Raw genomic sequence first — 20,359 nt, 5'->3', positions numbered from 1 at the left:
CCACTAGACACAGAGGTCCATTTTTGCAGCATTATTAGCTTGAGCTATAACTAGGCGTTGCTCCTAATCTTATCTACATGCTGAACAACCCACCCCAAATCAAAGGATGCTTGAAATTTCAAGATAGTCTACAGCAGTGTAAGCAGTGTTTGATGGCAGAGGCAAATATTAGAATAGCTACATTTCATCTGAGGGCTGGAAGACTATACCTCAGCACATTCTCAGACACTCCTTTTGAAGGTATTTGTACCTCATCACTTCAACATTCAGGTACTTCATACTCACCACGCACAAGCTCTTCAACTCTTTACTTGCTATAAATATAAACTGATTGCTACAGTGAAGACTTACAAGACCATTTAATGAATGGAGAGCTTCAAGAGAAGTAAGCTGTCAGAGCTGAGTGAGACAGGATCCTCCCCTCATCTATTAAAAAATGAAGCTGCTGAAATGTCAGTTCTTTATTCTTTCTGCCAAAAGAAGGGTGGATAGAAAGCATGTGGCTTGCACATCTGCTTGTCCACCACAGGCTGGCAAATACCCTTCTCCTGCTCCACAGTTAGATACCCTGAAACTATAACCAAACCATGTGTATAACTGCACCAACGCATCCTCTTCAAGCATTATTCGAGTCAACTGCAGCAGCACTCCAGCTCCTGATTTGGCATGCAGAAGTCAGAAGGAATTTCAATATTCAAATGGTGTGCAAAAACACAGTAACACACATACGACAGCATCTTCAAATTCAGCATAAAATGAAACATAGACTTCATTTGAAGCAACGTATTGTCTCCTCCGTTATTGCAGCTGTTTAAGCATTCAAAGCCGCAGCCAAGTCTTAAAAAGAGAAACAGTACTTTCCCAGGAAATAACTGTACAATAAACCTGTGCTGATACAAGTTCCAGAGAATTTCAACATTCTACAGAAAACTCAGCAAGCTCTAGCTGCTGTAGCAGAAAGAACTAAAGAGCCACATTTCCACTAAAGCCCCCCTTCCAATTCAGAAGTTCAAAGTCTTCATTTTTTCATTCACATGTAATGAAGCAGAAAAACTTCTCACAGAAGTGTTTCCAAAAGCTGACTGAAGTTTCAAAAATCAAACAATCTTCCCAGGCCTTGTCTTGTAGTACACTAGTCCCCCACAGCTGCCTGTTGCTCTACTAGGACAAAACCAAGCCCATAGCAGATGAATGGTTTCGCACAGCATCACGAGTACCAACCTTTTCCACTACAGCATTTCAAATCAAATATCAATAAACTAATTTCAACATTAACACATTTTGATATATGATGCCTGTCAGCCATTACATACACAAGCTCTCCAAGTATTACTTGTTACAAGTAAAGTGGTTGCCACAATGAAGAAGCACAAGAAATGTGGGAGGCATCAGCAGAAGAAGTCAGGTCTCTGATTCTCAAGAAAGTATGCGTCCTAATGCCATTTAATTTTACAAGTCACAGGAATGCAGAAAACAATCTGTTTACAATTTTAACAACCTTTTTTTATACACTGCTTATTTGGTCTAACACACCTGTCCGCTCAGGTTGACAACAATGACTCAAACACCACTGTCCTTACCCTAAACGATATCAGAAGAACAAAAGACAGGCTAGCCCTTTCTAAACTTCAAAGGAAGGCACTGCAACAAGAACAGCAGTGCTAAGCTGCAAGGAAAAGCTACTGAAGACGAAGGAGTGGGCAACAGCTGCTTCATACATCATCTGTAACTGCATACATTAACTATAAACCCTCAAAAAAGGGAATACTCAAACTCCATTGGCCATTACAGTCATCAAAACTGGAACAAATTTCATCCTCGGATTCAATCTGAACCCCAGCCCCTACTAACAGCCCTATCAACAGCATCTCACTCAGCAGCATGTGACAAGCAGATAACTGCTTAAACAGTGTACTTGATACAACTTTCTCCACCCTTAAATATGGCAGGGCTCCAGTTAACTCCCCAACTCATACTCATTGTCCTTCTCTACACACAGACTCAACATTATGTTCTCTTTAGATGGGCAATTTTTGCACACACCATCTTCTAAACAGCTGGTAAAACTCAAGTCCTCTAAGGCTTCTAAAATACTAGTACATTCTACCTTTTACGTTATCATAGAATAATGGATTATCCAAAGTTGAGAACAGCAAGCTAAGTACAAGTGACTAGCTACAATGTGATAACTAGATACCAAAGATTAGTAACTGCTTTCTACAAGAAACTGCATCAATATGGCCACTGAAAGAGGATTTAAGTCTAGTCACAGAAACAGAATATCCTGAGTTGGAAGGGAGCCATGATGATCAAGCCCCACGGACTCCACAGAAGGCAGCCTAAGTGTTAAACCAGATACCCAAGAGTATTGTCTCAACATTTATTCAACTCTGACTAGCTTGGGGCCACAATCACTTCCTTGCAGAGCATGTTGCAGTGTCCGACCATCTTCTCAGTAAAAAGCTTTTTCCTAATATCCAATCTGAACATCCTCTGATGCAGCTTTAAGCCAACTACTTTTGCCCCATTACCAAACACCAGGAAAATCCGCATATCCCTTTCTTCTCCCCCTCATGAGGAATTTGTAGACACCGATAAGTTTACCCTTTGGTATCCTCTTTCCAAGATGAACAAACGTAGTATTCTCATCTGTTCCTCACAAGTCATATACTCTAGTTCTTTCACCATCTTTATTGTCCTCCTTTGGACACAGGCAGATATTTTTGTACCCTTCTTATAATGTGTATAACTGTGGAGCCCAAAACTGTTGGTATATTTTATTCCATCAACGACCTCAGCCTTCATAATATACCAATACGTTAAGAATATGAAGCAGGCTTCGTAAGTCACGAAGAAAGCACACTTATTTAATCCAGAATACTACTGTATGCTTAGATCCAACTAATTACCCAGTAACCTAAAGGACAAGATGCTGAAAAACGTAGACAAATATCATCAGAAGTAGCAAATTACGTTATTCCAACAAAATATAACATCACCCCAATTACCTAACAGCCAGACAAATGTGCTCCCTGAATGAGGAATCTCTAACCTATTAATGATTAATGGTAAGACAGTAAATGTTCAGTATTAAAATACATGCCCTTAAAGATTAGGGCTTCTACTCTGGTAACCCAACAGGAAAATACGTGCAGCACCCTTTCAGCGCAGCCATCCAAACAAAGCACTTCACCTCAACAAGATGCAGTATACTCTACACCTTATTAGCACAGTCCCAGCCCAAACAGCACATTTTAGCTGTTCAAACAGCTTAAGTACACATAGAACAGTTACATGTGCTCATAGACAAGCCACACACATGAAAATACGACCAGATTACCTTAGAAAGGCTGAAGGAACCAATTCCAAGAAAATCTCAAAGAAAAAAAGTTAGAAAAGGCTGAACGATGGCAAAGTCATTCATTTCCTAAAAGTATCAAGTAACAGGCTGATGTAAAATCTCAAGTGTCTGAAAAACTAATTGTTTATAGCACTTCTATGAAGCTGGAGATTTTTTTTTTTTTCTCAATCTCATTTAGATTATGCACTAAACAGCATTTTCACTATTTATAATTTAAATTTTCCTCCCAGTCTAAGTTCCATCAGCAATACAAGGCTGACAGAGGACTTGAGAATCACCATAATATATAAAGAACTGTAGAGCAAGTGCATATTCAGATACCAAAACCACTGTGAAAAAAACACATTAATGCATAGTCACAACTGCTAAACCAACCTTAACAATGCTTTTACACCAGCACAGGAGGAAACAACCACCGCATAAGCCTCCAAAAAGTCTCTCCCATTAGAACTTATATGACAAATATTTTTCATCAATGTGAACTTATCCGTGTGTAGCACAATGACCAATGCTTGATAAAGTTTTACCACAGGCAATCATACTATAGTTCCTATATTGGGTAGATTTCCACAACAGGGATGTGCAATAAAAGCTTATGCCAATGAAACGGTGAAATAAAGATTTAATTTCTGGAACTAGACAGAAAGCAAGCCAAGCTGTAATTCCGCACGCAACATTTGAAAACGCCTGTTCTTCTTGTCCTAAAGAAAAATACATTTAAGTCAACCTAAAATTCTGGTTTTGACAGATTAATGGAAGTTAGAACTGCCTTAATATAGGCTACTTCTATCGATATCAATTATGACGACTGTAAAATATGAACTCTGAACACATTTAAATTACCACTGATATCTATACGTACTTTACCTGTCACCATCATTTTAAAGGCTGCATCATATTCTGAAGGCTATAATAAAACCTAATTATCTACAGAATGCAAGATTACTTCAAAAACTAAAGCAAAAAAATCTGTGTGCCAGCCATATCCAAGACACCTATTTTAGCTATTATGCTCACCAATGCTTTGCCATCTCTCCAACTCAGCACTCAATAGTCTGTGTCAGTTCTTTCTAGTACTTCTTACCAAAACACTCTTGTAAGGAGGTTCGCAATCATGAATGCTTTGAAGAAAGCCTACACATTAAGTATAATCTGTTTGATAGCGTACAGACGATGAAGAAATAGTTTGCTTTAGTTTTTTTTGGTTTAGACTGACCCCTGTGTTTAAAAGAAACGAAATCAAGTTCAACCTGAACAATGCTCAATTTTCCTGCTTTTAAAATCAATATTTTAAAACACAAAAGATGATTGACTCAGAGTTGAAGCACGCCTTTGAGTGGCACAATAATAGCAAATATTTAAAAAGTTATTAAATAAATTTGGCATAAAGACGTTCCGCACTTATTAGAAACACACACACATTGTTCCCTATCAACATTTTTGGCTACCAAATCCCTGTAAGACTAAAGAAATTATATTTGTAACCAACAAGTAGGAAGTATCTCCAAGAATCTTGAAAAAGAGTAACTACAACTCTGCTAAACACAGAGGTCTACCCAAAAAATCCTGAACACACAACAGTGATCGATTCTAGACCTAGAAAACATCATTAGTTTGCTGGCAGAACATTGCAGTATGTAACAGGAAAAATTTGCAATGTGTTCCAATTCACAACACCTATGAATGTCTAACACAAATTTGGATTTTTTAAAGAAAACAAGAAAGCAAATCCAACAAATGCTTACCACAGAAGCAAGCCTTCAACAAAAATTCTCCAGCTATCTCATCTACCAAAAATAAAGAAATCAAACAAGATAAGCTTTTACTTTACAGTAAATGAGCACAAAGACTTCCATTTTGATCTCCAGGTGTTTCTACATTCAAAGTTCTTAATTTCTTCCCAAACATTTTGTTTCCCCTTTCGGCAGAGGAGAAAGAAATAACATCTATCAGCAGCTAAAATATTTCAGTTACCTGAGTTTAAGATGGGTGAAAAGCATCAGCACCTTTCCAGTTGAAAAAAAACCACCCCAGTGCAACAGTTCAACAGCTTTTACAGCCGGCCAGCTTCTGAACAGTTAGATCTGAATAACGGTAAGTGTGAAGGAAAGCACTCAAAGGTTAAAGATGAACAAAAAAATCACGTGTAACTTTAGAGGTAATAACAAAAATATCCTGAAGGCAGACCAAGTTCTCAGAAGAGAATGTAAGTGGTACAGCAGTTCAGCTACAGAGCTAAGGCTCAAGATGCCTCAATTTCATTTTTAGTCAAGTTGCCGATCTTCTTACAATACAGATATTCTCCATGCAAGTCTTCCATACAGAGAAGTTGTTGATACTCACCCTCTACCTCTTCATTTGTTCTTTTAACAGAATAAACAGTTACAATCTGTGACCCGTAGTACTCCTTGTACAAGGGGGTTCTGAAGATCACATACAGTTGTATATTAATACTGGAAGACACATTTCTAATCTGATCCTATTAATGATCTTCATTTACAGAATGGCTTTAAGATTAGAGAACTAAGAAATGAGCCTGATAAAAACAACTTCTCCCCATCAGTACTGCAAATTAGTATATTTCTGCTTTAACAAAACTTAGTATCATAACCCCACTGGACACACGTTGTCTGGTTAGCAACTTATGCTGGTAGTGTAATTCACCTGACACACAGCCAGCAGCTTAATAGCCAGTGCAAGCAAAAATAAAATAAAAAGAAATCACAGTAAAAACCACAGGCAAAAAAAAACCCTACCATATCTAGAGCCACTCGTGAATCAGGATTGCAATACACCATCTCACAGCTTCTCATGAGACCTAATCTGGAGTATTGTGTCCACTTCTGGGCTCCTCAACATAAGAAGGATATGGAGCTGTTGGAATGGGTCCAGAGGAGGGCTACAAAGACGATCAGAGGGCTGGAGCACCTTCCCTACGAGGACAGGCTGAGAGAGTTGGGCTCGTTCAGCCTGGAGAAGGCTCCGAGGAGACCTTATAGCAACTATCCAGTACGCAAAGGAGGCTACAAGAAAGCTGGGGAGGGGCTGTTTACAGAGGCTTGTAGTGATAGGACTAGGGGCAATGGGTACAAACTGGAGAGGGGCAGATTTCGACTAGACATTAGGAAGAATTTCTTCACTATGAGGGTGGTGAGACATTGGAACAGGTTGCCCAGGGAAGTTGTGGCTGCCCCGTCCCTGGAGGTGTTCAAGGCCAGGTTGGATGGGGCGTTGGGCAGCCTGATCTAGTGGGAGGTGTCCCTGCCCATGGCAGAGGGTTGGAACTAGACGATCTTCAAGGGCCCCTCCAACCCAACTATTCTATGATTCTGTGAATTGAGAAGGTAAAAAATGCTGAATTACACAGCCCATATCAGACTCAAGCTCACTTATAAGACCACATCAAGTTCAGGCCAACTAAATACGGGCCTACAAGACAAAACTGCAATTAACTGCAACATTTGTTGCTCATTCATCACTAAAGGTAGCCAGGAGAGCTCTAGAAGAGGTGCTATGGGAGGGCCTGAAAGAGCAAGGAGCACACCAAGATCACCGTCCATGGAGGAAGTTTAATCAAAAAGGGAAGACTTGTAAAGGCATGTGTACTAATTCACTGCCCAGGTGACAGTGATTCAGTGACTTAAACACTCAGCTAACATCAGCTTTTACGGAATTCTTCACCAAAGTATCTGCTCTAGTTTGGTTTCGTTTTTTAGAAATCCTGTCCTGCTGATCATTGTATATAAGAAACCTCAAAATAATATTCCTATTATCTGCCACACGATGGCTTTTCTTCCTCCTTCCTCCACACAGGAACACTGCCTGCAGACACTGTTATTCTTGCTTCAGAAAAATATATGGCATGTACCTTCTCACTGAAGAAGAAAGTAAACAAACCTGGTAAAGTAGTCACACGGCTAGTCTGCAAGAAGTTTATATTACTACTCCTAAAACCATAATCCTTTGAAGCATGCTGTACAGACAGGACATACACTGAAAAACAAAGCAGGCTTATGCTGCTATGAGATGTCATATGTGTTGTACCATATAAGTCAAACATGAAGCCTCAATAATTTATTGCTGCTATTAAAGTCCCTTTTTAAAATACAAGCAATTCTATTTCTGACATACAAGGTCATCTTTTATTACTTCAATGGACAAACAGGAGGATTATCAAAGACCATACAATTTCAAGAAGTACTGTGTATAATCAAGACTATTGTTTCAGTATCTAAGCGATTAAAACAATGTTTTCTATTTTTTCTTTATTTGAAGAAGACAGTCATAGAAAAAGAGAAAAAAAAGAGGGCTGGTTCAATTATATATTATTTCATGTATAACAAAACCTCTGTATTCACCACCAAATAACTATATCCACACTGCTAGCAATGCAAACACAAAACTAATCTGGCAAGCAATAGGAAAAGTTTGCTTTTGCACAACTCATCCCCAAAATTCAGCTGTAAATAAATCGAGCTTCCACATTACTCAAGTGGAAGATGGTCTGTCTGGTCTCGGTCTCCACTAAAGAGCTGCAGATAAAACATCCTTCATACAGGACTTACTGAAAGCTGCATTCTTTCCGAGTAAGAACAACCTAGGATCTTTATTTTTGTGTAGGCAGATAACTGTCCTTCCATCCGAGCATATTTTTGTTCTGATGAGAACTTAAAGGCAACAGTAAGCTGTAACTGATCATAACACCTAACAAAGCTCAGCTCCATGGCTCAAATACAAGGTCTGATCTTCAATCTTTAAGTTTGCAGGCATTGTAACTTGCAACTTTAACACGTTTCCAACTGTATAAGTCTACATAATTATTCCATATCATGTCAACCTCCACATATTAGAGGCTACACAACTTCACATCTGAGCTACTGACTGCTGTAGCGTTGGAGCATGCTTGGAGAGTAGGAACTGCAGCCTTATTCCATTACTTCATTCCTTTCTTCAAGCCCACAGACTATTAGCTACACTGTATCAGGCAAAGTCAAAACAACAGTCTGCCTCCTATAAACATTAATACTTTTTGATTCTCCATGTAAAGCTTTAAAAAGAAGGAAGGGGGAAAAAAAGGTCAGTCTTGAATGATATCCAAGGCAAAACAATCTCCCTCTCCTTGCCCTCAGATTTCGAGTCTCTTGAAGTTCCTGGCTGCTTTCATAATTTGCTCCCATCTTTTTCTAATAGGAATACTTTTCCCTCATTTGCTGTAGTTTACAAAAGAAGCACAAAGAACCACAGCTAGACAGTTTTTTCCTATTCCTGCAGAAACAGGGCACAAACTAAACCATTTGTGCTTTGAAGTATATTTTTTTCCTCTATCAAGGAATCTCACAACTGCATCCAATAACCCATCTCTCAAGTACTGGCCCCACTTCACACACTGTTGCTCAGCCGAAAGCTATCAGCCCTTCTCTGGTTATCTGCAGCGATTACTGAACTGTATGGGAAAACAGAGAAAATTTAAGTAAAGCATGTCTTAATCACTTTTCGGATAGCGTTAGACATTCAGCAGCTGCAATATATCCCTGGCTTCATCCTCCTGCACTCCCAGCCACGCATTCACTTAATAAACGGGGGAAAAAACAATTAATATGGAAAATAAAACGCGAGGCGGGGAGGAGTTTTAAAAGTTCCTGAGCTGTCAAGGACTCCCAGCACCTTTCAAAGCAAAAGACGATTATTTTTAAGCACTAAAGGCGGCTGGGCATCAGGAAAGACTGGTTGGTGGCTCGAGTGGGGAATAGACACGCGGTTCTCGGGGCTGGGAACCGCAAGTTTAGGGTCCTGGTCCCCACAACTCCCCCCCCGAGACCGACAAGTGGGTGGAAGAAGCGCGCCCCGCAGCTCCAGGGGCTGGCAGAGGGACTCGAAACAAAGCTCCCCCCTCCCCGTGCAGGAGGAGAAGCGACTCCGCGGCTGCTGCAAGGAGTGAGGCGCCGCCCGCGGGAGCTTCCATCGCCCGGAGACGGCGAAGAATCGGATGAGCTCCCCTCCTTAGCATCCCCCCCGCCCCGCCGCGGATGCAGCGCAGCCCCGCACCCACCTAGCGCCGCGCTTCGCCCCATCCCTCAACGCCGCCGCCACCGCCGCCGCTCGATCGCTCCAGCCGCCGCCGACCGCCTTCGCGGGCTAAGCCGACGCAAGCCACGCCTCTTTCCGATTAACCACGCCCTCTTTCCACAAGCCACGCCCTTTACCTCCTTTTATAGTCCGCGGCGGAGGGTCGGGGCTTAGACCAGCCAATGGGAGGGGCCGCTTCCCAGCACTCCTCGTTGATTGACGTGCGATCTGTCCAATCAGAGCGCGAGGAGGGCGGGGGAGCTGTCAATCAGCGCCCCCTCCCCTCCGATGCTGCCTCCCCCCCTCCCCCCAAGATCCCCTCTTGTCCCGGCCTCATCCCGGTCCCCTGTTTCCCCCCATCTTTGAGGGTCGCCTCGGGGCTCCCCCGCGTGGCTCCCGCTGCACCCCTGCGACCCGTTTTCCCTCGCTGCTGGCTGCCACAGGCACCCGCCACCTTCCCTCGCCCTTGTGACCCAGTTCCTGCCGAATCCGCGGCGAGGGGTCCTGCAGGCTGCTTTGTGAGCGGCGCAGCTGCTGACCGACAATGCCCCTTCCCTGCTCCGCTCGGGATTTGCTCCTTTGTGGTTATCCCTGTGGTTATGCCTGTGACGGGCTCTTTTGTTGCCTGCTGCAAGGCATTTAGGAAAAAAAAAAAAACCAAAAAGTCGGACTTTTTATCATGTGAATGAGATTTTAGGGAGGTGGAATAATCGCCAAGCGAACTGCCCCGGGTAGTTCAATAAATAATCGCAGCTGAAAGCAGAGGGTATTGAACGCCATCTCGAGTCAATTATCTTTGGCAGCTCCAAGTTTACTGCTGATTGATGAGATGCTGGGCAGGAGCTGGCAATGTGCGCTCACAGCCCAGAAGGCCAACGCTGTCCGGGGCTGCATCAGAAGAAGCGTGGCCAGCAGGTAAAGGAAGGGGATTCTGTCCCTCTATTCTGCTTTTGTGAGGTCCCACCTGGAGTATTGTGTCCAGTTATGGAATCCTCAACATAAGAAGGATATGGAACTGTTGGAATGGGTCCAGAGGAGGGCTACAAAGATGGTTAGAGGGCTGGAGCACCTCACATACTGAGACAGGCTGAGAGATCTTCCAGTACCTGAAGGGGCTACAAGAAGGCCGGGGAGAGGCTGTTTACAAAGGCTTGTAGTGATAAAACTAGGAGCAATGGGTATAAACTGGAGAGAGGCAGGTTTAGGCTGGACGTAAGGAAGAATTTCCTCACCATGAGAGTGGTGAGGCACTGGCACAGGCTGCCCAGGGAAGCTGTGGCTGCCCCATCCCTGGAGGCGTTCAAGGCCAGGTTGGATGGGGTGTTGGGCAGTCTGATCTAGTGGGAGGTGTCCCTGCCCATGGTGGGGGTGGGGGGGTGGAACTGATGATCTTTAAGGTCCCTTCCAACCCAAATTATTCTGTGATTCTATGATTCTAAGTCAAACCCAATTGTACCACTGGCTTCTGTTATCCACACTTTACCTTACAGGGGAATGAAGCCAAGATGGGGGCTCACAAGCACCTCCTTTTCAAGAAAAAAGGGAAAAAGGAAAAAAAAAAGAAAGTGTAATAGAACATAGAAAGTATCATAGAATATCATAGAAGCATACAGTATTGCTATTAGTTTGGGAAACATTATTTGTATTTAAGACACCAATATTGGTCATGGTAAGAAGCACCAGCTGAGAACCACTGCTGTTATCACTCAAGGTTGCAAGGCAAAAAGCAGCAAGCCAGCCATGTGGCTTTCCTACACTTTGAAGTGCAGATGGTGACAGTTTTATGATCGCTAGTGAAGCAAAAAGAAAAGAAATCATTAAGTAACATAACACGAAGAGGAGGAAGCAGCAATCATTTTCCTCCACATAAGGGCTCACTAGGACAAAAATCCCAAGAGGAAAATAGTCTCCAGGTTTTGAGAAAAAGTCGTTCTGTTCAAAAGGAGAGTATTTTCCCTAAAATAGAAATGCAGCAAGAAACAGGAAGCTCTTCAGAGATTGTACAATAAAACAGAGGAAAATGACACGGCATTGTTAAAGCACAGCTGCATTCAGGCACATTCAGTGATGCTTTTTTCATACTGAAAATGAGATCTTGAGGTTTGTAAATATTAATTTCAAACAGACCATATCACCACCAGTAATTTTTTTCTGCTCCATCAGTAAAAGTAAGTAGCCTGTGTGATGCAAGATATTAATGAACTTCTATTTCCTTCCAGCTGCTTTCCTGGCTCTTGGATTCTTTCTCAGCTTTCCATTTTCTCCTCTGTATTCATGACATTTTTAATGCTTCTTTTAATAATGCCTATATCTTGTGAAAAAAGGAACTCAAGCAGAGCTTTATTACGGCTGTTTTGACCTTGCTTTAGAATCTGCAAATAAGGCAAATCTGCCAAACAGTTTACATTTAATCTGTACTGAGTTTTCATTAAGAGACAGGAAATAAAAAAGTAGTTAAATTATCTGCAGGGAATAATTCCATCAGCTTTTGAGTAACTGTTGTTATTTCTAATTGAAATCATGCTTCAGAAAAGTCCTCTGACGGCAGTCGATTCAGGTTTGGACTGACACACCAAGAGATGTCCAGGACTGATCTTTCTCCTATTAATTTCACTTGAAGACAGAATCAGGATTCAGAAAGTAATGAAAAGGGGGAGGAATATTGCAGACTGCAGCCAAGATGAGTTAGCTGAAGCGGGCATGACATTTTCTGAATATATCCTTTTAGTATCACTTAGATCAGATTTAAAAGGACCTCCTTTTGTTGAATAGTTTGCTTCATAAAAAAAAATACAGCATAAGAAGAAACAATATTTTAAAAGCCTGTTATACCGCTTCTTGCTTCCTGCTGAAGAGGATATTTCATGATATGGAAATCTTTTTGTCTTTCAGGAAACACAGAATCGTTGAATAACGTTAAAATAAATAGTGGTACACAAATGATTTACAATGCCACCGATAATCATTACAGCATCTCTGATTATGAATGGGACATTGATGGGCCTCTGAAGAGTTTCTTGCTGAATCAGCTTTTGAAATAAATTGCTTTCCTTCTAGCTGCAGCCGCACCCCAGAGAAAGGGGAACCGTGTCTTGACTGAGGTAATTGATTTAGGACAGCTAGCGGATACATGCAATGCACAACATAAGATGCTTTATGAATTACTATGTCTCCGTTAATGGAGTTATCTTCCATTAATGCAAAACTATTTAGCCTTGGTAAGTCTGCATATGTATTTCTCATACTCTTCGTATTTTCAGTTTTATTAGTATTTCCATACTCTTCATATTTTTCAGGAATATTTTCCTGAGACTATTAACTATTTTGCTTGTTGTTGCTGTTTTCCTTTTAATATCCCTGGGTCACTGGAGTACTGAAAGACTAGCAAAGTATATGAAACCAAGATGTAAGTACATCCTCAAAGGAAACATTCAATATAAGTTCAAAGAGGCACTGTGTAATCAATCTTGAGAAAAAAATGCAGGCAAACAAGAACAAAAGGAAGCCTAATAACTTTTCAAGACAGCTAGTTTCATCAACTCAACAGGAGTTGTAATTCTGCCAATTAATAGTAAGGTCCATTAACTGTAAGTCATAAAAAACTATTTGCTGCAAAGCATTAATTTTTCTTTGTTGGCCCTAGCACTTTGATGGGGCAGTGTAGTAGGATATCCTGCGAAGCAGGGACTGGTGATCTGTAGTGACACTGGACGTAGTCTCTTAATGGTTTTACAGCATCAAGTTGAATAAGCTCCCTTTGTAAAAATAAACACATGAAATACGTGATTCCAAGTTCCTGGGGAGATTAAAATATGATACATAGAACACTGTAACTAGTAATAGATTGCTAATCTAACAACTGTACAGTGCAGGGCACAGCTAGGACTAAGGAGCAAGAGCAATGGGGTGAATATGTGATCTGAGAGAAAAGAGGAGAGGAGGTCAGTTCACAAGGCTAGTTGGGGTTCTACAAACAGGACTATATGAAATGTTTCAAAGTGTTCTGTACCAAACACTTTTCCGTCTGCTAAGGGCGAGCTAAATTTTATTCCTCCTCTTTGGATTCACTGTAGACATACACTTTTTACTGACCCAGCTGTCCTTTCCTAAACTGCTGTACCTTGTTTTATGAGGCATTATGACCATGGATCGTAACAGAGGTATAATGTCAAGGGGGGAAGAAAATCTCCTACTAGGTAAAAATAGGTTCTCCTGGATAAAAATAAAAGTGTAAGCAACAGCAACGTGTTTCTCAGTATCAAAAAATTTATGTACCTGCGGTCTGGGCAGTCCCTCACTGCTTTCTCACTCTACTGAGCCCATAAACAGACATGGATATTGAAGTTATGTTTGATTGCTCCCTGCCTGATGTCCAATAGTTATTTGTAGCCTCGCTCCATCTGATTTGTGTGTCTCTCTTGTAGTATCATGGGTACAGTTTAACAACACAAACTGCAGTCATCTACTTTACTGTGACTTTCAGCAAGAGGTTGTCATCTAGCTCCCCTCTGTGCCTTTAGAAATCTCTCTTCTCATCCACAGAAGCACAGAAGAATGTGAGTGCGTCGGTGTTTTAATCCACTAATATCTTCAACTTTGGGAAAATCAGGAGGACAGTTACACACAACCAGAGCATGAAGATAAGCTATCTGACTATCATGTGGCTTTAGCTTAGATTTGAACCTCCATGATTTGCCTTAGATATGAAGATACTTGGAATGACACACAGATGTACAAAACTTCAGAGCCAAACCCAAACTTGTTCAAGATCTTTGAATGTACTAGTGGCATTCCACTTCTTTGAACAGCTATTAGCTGCATTCTAGGGCGTAAGGTAAACTAAGGGAAGAATAAGACGTAGATGGCTGTGATGAAAGGGTTAGTTACTTTAAATGGTTTTCCGTATTTTTTTTTAATTCAACTGTAAAAATCATAGTGAGTACCAGTAAAACATATGCTCGTGGAATTGTTAGGAGGCATATTATGTAGTAAACAAACAGGAGGTATATAGTAAAAAATTAATAAAAATATAAAAAATATGAGACCATCCCAGTCTTTCAATCATAAAAGTATGCATAACTCATCAGCATAAAACTGTCATGAGAACACCTTAATTACTGACCTCAGCATCTGCTTCACGGGAATCAACCTCTCCATATGCATAGCCATTTATCAGCCTGCTCTTAGATTGCAGTCTTTTCATTGCAGAGACCAAATGTACGTATAAGCTTGCAGAATAATGAGCACAAAATTCTTCCAAACTTTCTCTCATCTGATGTATCTTATGCCTCCTCTTAGGAGTCCTGTGACAAGTGCACTGCTACATCCTGTTATATGGCAGGGAGGTGACACAAGGCCCGTGAGACTGTTCTTTGGTCCCAGCACTTTGCCAAGAAGCATATTTTCCAGTTGGGATGCCCCTTTCCATCTCCCTGAACCCAGCTCTGGACACAGCTGGATGACGACTTAGGCTTACCCAGTGGAGTTGGTATCCCAGGGTGGAAGTTGCTGAGATGTAAATAACTGAGGTATGAAGGTAAAGATAGGAGAGCACCAGAATAAAATTAAATGTACGAGTCGAATATTCAGCTTGGTTAAGGTGAGACAGACTTCTGTTGAGACCACCTTTCAAGAATATATGTAAATTAACTGCAAATAGAAAAGTTCACACTAAAATTAAATAGGGAGAGTAGTAATAGAGACAGAGAACATGGGGCCAAAATGGTATCAAGAGATCTCTTAATCCACTTTCCTGTGCCAAGGCTGGATAAATGAGAGAGATATGAATATGGCCTGACATATGTTTCATTGTTTTATGCTATGATGTCTAAAGCAGAGAGTTCCACAATTTCCTCCTGCATTCTTGCCTAGTGACTATTGTCAGAAAGTTTTTACTAATGTCTAATGTAACTCTTCCATGATGTAATTTTAGCACATTATTTTCTCATGCTGTCCACAATGGTTGTGGAGAACAGATGATGACCTGTGATTATTTGAAGACTTCTCACATCTCTGCAGTCATTTGTTCAATAAATTAACCCTCTAGCTCTTTCATTCTTGCCTCATGGGACATGTTTTTTAATTCTCTGGTCTGAAGTTCACTGCACAGAACTAGACTCCCTGCACTCAATAGCAAAGCTGTGTGTTTGCTTTTACTGTAACAGTATGACATTATTGATACATATTTCTTTTGTGAGTCACTGTAACCTCAACGTCTTCTTCAGCAAAACTTCTGCATAGTCAGCTGTTTCCCATTCTGTGTTAATGCACTTGATTTTTCCAGATTAAGTGCAGACCTTGCATTCTCCTTTTTGAAGTTAATTCTGTGGGTTTTTTGACCAGCTGTCTCATGCATTGGGATCCTTTTGACTGCATCTCCACCAGGCTTCTGACATTTGCAAATGTGCTAAACGTACTTTCTACTTCATCACCCAGGACCTGAAGTAAATACAAACCATTACCAAACTCAGGACACATCCCTTGAGAATTTTAGCAAAGATTTTTCCATTGTAACAGTGAACCTTTGATAACTATTCTCTGTCTACTGCTTTCTGAATAATCTTCTCTAGCTTAAAAGAATGTCATTCAGACACATCACACAGCAATGTAAAAACCCTCTATCTCTACCAGTGTTTAAAAGTAAGCTGAAGTTAAACATTTCCTTAAAATTCGTGTTTGTATTAAAGTTGATTTCTTCTGTTTTGTATCTATTATAGAATACCTATATTTGCACAAGAGACACAAAATGATATTTTGGACACCAGGCAGGTAAAAGTTGAATTTTCACTTCTGTAAGGTCCTTAGATTTTGAGCACTGGTGAGTAATTTGTAGTTGAGTGTTTGCTCACATGACTGAGGGTCAGCGTTGCTTTACACAGATTGGAAAGCTTCCTTCCGCCTCTAATGCTCTAAATTATCACTTCCCTATGCTTCCCCAGTATTGCTCAGCAACATAGCTGGCAGTATCGCATTCATTGAAAATATTAGCCTAAAGTTAAGCAATGAGTTAGATATTAAAAAGTTTTGCCTGGACTTGATGAAGAGCATGATATTAGCACTGTAAAGACTGGCCAGTGATACCTAGTACAAGACAGAGAGACTTTGGTAGTCTTCAGGGACCTTTAGAGACCCACCCTACCCCCTCAAAGAGCTGTATTGGTCTTAATACATTTTTCCACCATCAGCTCTCCAAAGATTTCCTGCTTCAGTAGGTAGAGCCACTATAGACTGAGCCCCTCTTTTGACCACACCTCTGGTAAAAGAAGATACCTTGAAGAGCACTGGAAGGACATGGATCTGTTAGAGCAAGTCCAGAGGAGAGACACAAAAGTGATTGAAGGACTGGAACACTTCCTATATGGGACCAGACTGAGAGAGTTGTTTAGTCTGAGAAGAGAAGGCTTCTGGGAGAGCTTAAAGTAGCCTTCCAGTACTTAAAAGGGGCCTACAGGGAAGCTAGGGAGGGACTCTATATCAGGGAGTGCAGTCATAGAATGAGGGACAATGCTTTTAAGCTGAAAGAGGGGAGATTTAGATTAGATGTTAGGAAGACATTTTTTCCTATGAAAGTGGTGAGGCACTGCAACAGGTTGCCCAGGGAAGTTGTGAATGCCCTATACCTGGAGGTGTTCAAGGCCAGGCTGGATGAGGCATTCAGCAACCTGACCCAGTGGAAGGTGTCCCTGCCCATATCAGGGAGGTTGGAACTGGGTGATCTTTAAAGTCCCTTCCAACCCAAACCATTCTATGATTCTATGATTCTATGATTCTATGATTCTATGATTCTATGAATAGGGCAGAGATGAATGAAGACCAAAATTAAAAGCAAAGTTATTTCCTGCTTCAGAAGTAATAGTGATTGTGCCTTGATCAAAAAACAACTAGATATTAATTTTGAAAAATAATCAGAGTGAAAATTACATCTTCATCAAAGTATTAAAATAGTTGAAATTCTGTCAGTTTGAAAGACCAGCTTTCTAAAAATAAATAGAGAAGAGATGGGTATTTGAAAACCAACCAACTTTTTCACAGGGCAAAGCTTTATGCATAATTATGTCATCAGGGGATTTTTCAGCAAATAAATGTAAAGCTGAAATATTTAATTGTCAAGACAATTTCAGCAACTTAATAGGGCTTCTTCTGGTAGGACAGACTTCCCAACTTGTCTGAATTTAGCTGTAAGTGAGATCCAGCTGATAGTTTAAAGTGTAGACCTTGAAGACAGGGGAAAAAAAGACTTATTTTTGCAAACAGACATGTCTTTAATCTTGAAAACCGGAATCCTTCTTGATAATTAAGTTTGGAAGTGGTGACTTTATTGAATTTCTTGATGAAGCATATTCTTGAATTGTCCTTAACAACATAGGTTCTGCATGTGAATTCTCTAGCTTTTATTCTGCTTTTTTTGGCTGAAGCTACTACCACATAGCTGTGTTTTACAATCAAAAGCAAGGGAAATCATGATCTTCCTCTAAACACAATGCACATTTCATTATGCAAAGTTGAGGAGCGATCATCATGGTAGGTCTCCATCTTGCACATCAAATCCTAAACCTCTTGTTGTCTCCAATTACACTTGTGTACCCACAAAGCATGAAGTACGAGTCTCTTCAGATGTTGGTCATGAGTTCAATCCTACTGACTGCAAAGCTTCCTTGCCCCTGCATTACCGTAGGACCTTTTGGATGAGTTCTAGTGGGGGATGTGAAAGTTCCACCTGTACTTTCCAGGTCAGTACACTCATTTCTTTGCAGGATTAGGCCTTATATTAAAAGACAATGAAAACTATAATTTTCTGTGAGTCTTAACTCTCCCTGAAAGCTGCATGGATGCATACGGTCTCCATTCTCATGTACAATTGCCCCAATGCACAAGCAAGTCTTATCCATGTGCATGCAAACTGGAACAGAGAAGAGGCATTGTACTGCACTCTGAGCGCTCAGTGTGTCAAAAGGAACAGGACTGCAGACTCCCAGCGGTAATTAAGCCTTGCTGGGAAATCGAGCATATGTCATATGGAATAGGCTCTCTCGTCTGTTTTCCTTCCCTTCCTCCCTCCCTCCCTCAGCCCCATTTCGGATGGAAACGTATCAAAAGACAGAACAAGGGCAAGATTTTAAGTAATTATTAACAGCAGATTTTCAGTTTTAGAAAAATCTGTTGTTTGCATAACAGAATTAGAGGAAGGATTCTTAACTCATACAGGAAGGAAATAGAAGTGACCACAGCAAGACAGAATAAAAACCTATAAGAATTAAGTCAATCCATAGAAATGGGCAGTTGGGAAGCTTTATGAGAGAAAGAGAGTGGCAGAGCCCTTATGCAAGGTAGATGCTCAGGGAAGCAAAGCAGAAGGGAGAAATAGAGGCTATTTCCTCGTTCGGTTTTAGCTGGATTGGGAGATGGCTGTCTTTCCTACCATATATCAAACTCAGCTCCAGAACTCCAGAACAAAACCCGTTCAGTATGGACTGTCTGCAGCTGTCTTTTTGATTCTACGTTTTCAACTAATGCTTAATGGGAAACTTCCCCCCCCTCCAAAAAAGATTCGGTTTAGAAACAACTGTCATTACATGGCATATTTCCTCATTATAAGGCACTTAAAGAACAAGGAAAAACCATCTGCTGTAACTTGGCTGCCCTTTGCCTTTTAGGTTAATCCACATTTCTGCCTTTTTCATCATCATTCCTAATTAAATTCTTCTCCCAAACAAATTTAGATGGTTTTACAGTTTTTATTTAAATGCCCGTGTTCAATTCCTTTTGGCAGAGTATCTGACAAAATCATCATATCATATATGAAATATTTCTGCCTAAATTTGTACACATAACTGATCTTCTCTTTTTAGATTAATGTCTGGGGAAGAAGGCTGCCATCTCCCACGTGACTAATAGTCCCAGCTTTGTGCTGGTTGCTGAAGTACAATGGCATCATAGCACACCTTGAATTTTAAATGCTTCCTTGTATGGCATTCTTGTGTGGAGCTTTCTGCTCACTTCCATTTCACATTTCTAGGAGGCTGCTAGAAGGGGAAGCTGTTGATTTGTGCTTTGTACAGTCAGAGAACTGGACTATGTCCTGTCTCTTTGGGAGACATTTGATTTTTGTTATGCCTAGTTCTATCTCTTCTGCCCTAATCTAATACAAATGCATCTGTGTAGAGAGCAGAATGATGGGAAATGCTTGCCCTGGAGTTCTAATGCTGTCTCTCCTATTTCAGTGTTGTTAATGAACAGTAAAGCAAAACAACAAGTTGACAAGTCTGAGCTTCTCTTAGATATCACAGCAGGCACATGGAATGGCTTCTCCCAGGCATACTGATCACTTTTACCACATTTATAGTACTCTAATAAATGCTTCTTGGAGACACTCCAGGCGATCGTAATTAATTCTCAGTGGGATGCTCATAGTGGTCACCCCGAATCAGAAAGGTCAGGACTTTGTCTGCGCCTTTACAACATCAGTAAAAATTAAATGCCCACTTTCCCCAAAGGTCACCACAACACATGAAACAATCAATCTCAGTTTCCCATACCCTGCTGTTTTTCATCATTTCTGCAGTTTTCCTAAAAATTAAAAGTAAACACATAAACGAACCAAAGCTGAAGCCGCCTTCAGTGTTGATCAAATCCTCTCTCCTATGAAAGCAACTGATGAAGACATAAACTGGAATATTGTGGGAGCCCCCCTGAACACGTGAAGGCCATTCACCTATGGGGACTCTGGCTTTAATTAATCTCCCTGACTTCTTAGGGTGGCTAAAAGAGGAAAATCCAGGCTGGCAAACATCTGTTGCACCGCACACGCCGGAGTCATTCAAGGTGGAAGCCTATGTAACCTGGAGGAAATGCTTCCCCCGCCGATGGCTGAGCCCAGCGTGGGCGCGGTGCGAGGGGCAAGGCCGCCCCGTTCAGCACCATGGACAGCGCACC

General features: G+C 41.1%; 1 protein-coding gene across 5 annotated transcripts in view; it reads right to left on the bottom strand.

Annotated features, from left to right (window-relative positions):
- WASF3 (WASP family member 3) overlaps positions 1-20,042 on the bottom strand; it is a 78,802-nt gene extending 58,760 nt beyond the window's left edge. For 4 of the 5 annotated variants that reach the window (XM_054087737.1, XM_054087727.1, XM_054087712.1 and 1 more), the window contains exon 1: positions 9,411-9,533. The gene's annotated coding sequence lies outside the window, so the exon portion shown is untranslated. Of the gene's footprint in view, positions 1-9,410; positions 9,534-20,024 lie in introns of those variants that run through there. The other variant, XM_054087717.1, reaches the window with a different exon arrangement.
- Between the last annotated feature and the right edge of the window lie 317 nt (positions 20,043-20,359).

The sequence above is a fragment of the Cuculus canorus genome, chromosome 1 (assembly GCF_017976375.1).
Source record: "Cuculus canorus isolate bCucCan1 chromosome 1, bCucCan1.pri, whole genome shotgun sequence".
NCBI lineage: Eukaryota > Metazoa > Chordata > Aves > Cuculiformes > Cuculidae > Cuculus > Cuculus canorus.
This window is presented reverse-complemented; position numbering and strand designations above follow the sequence as displayed.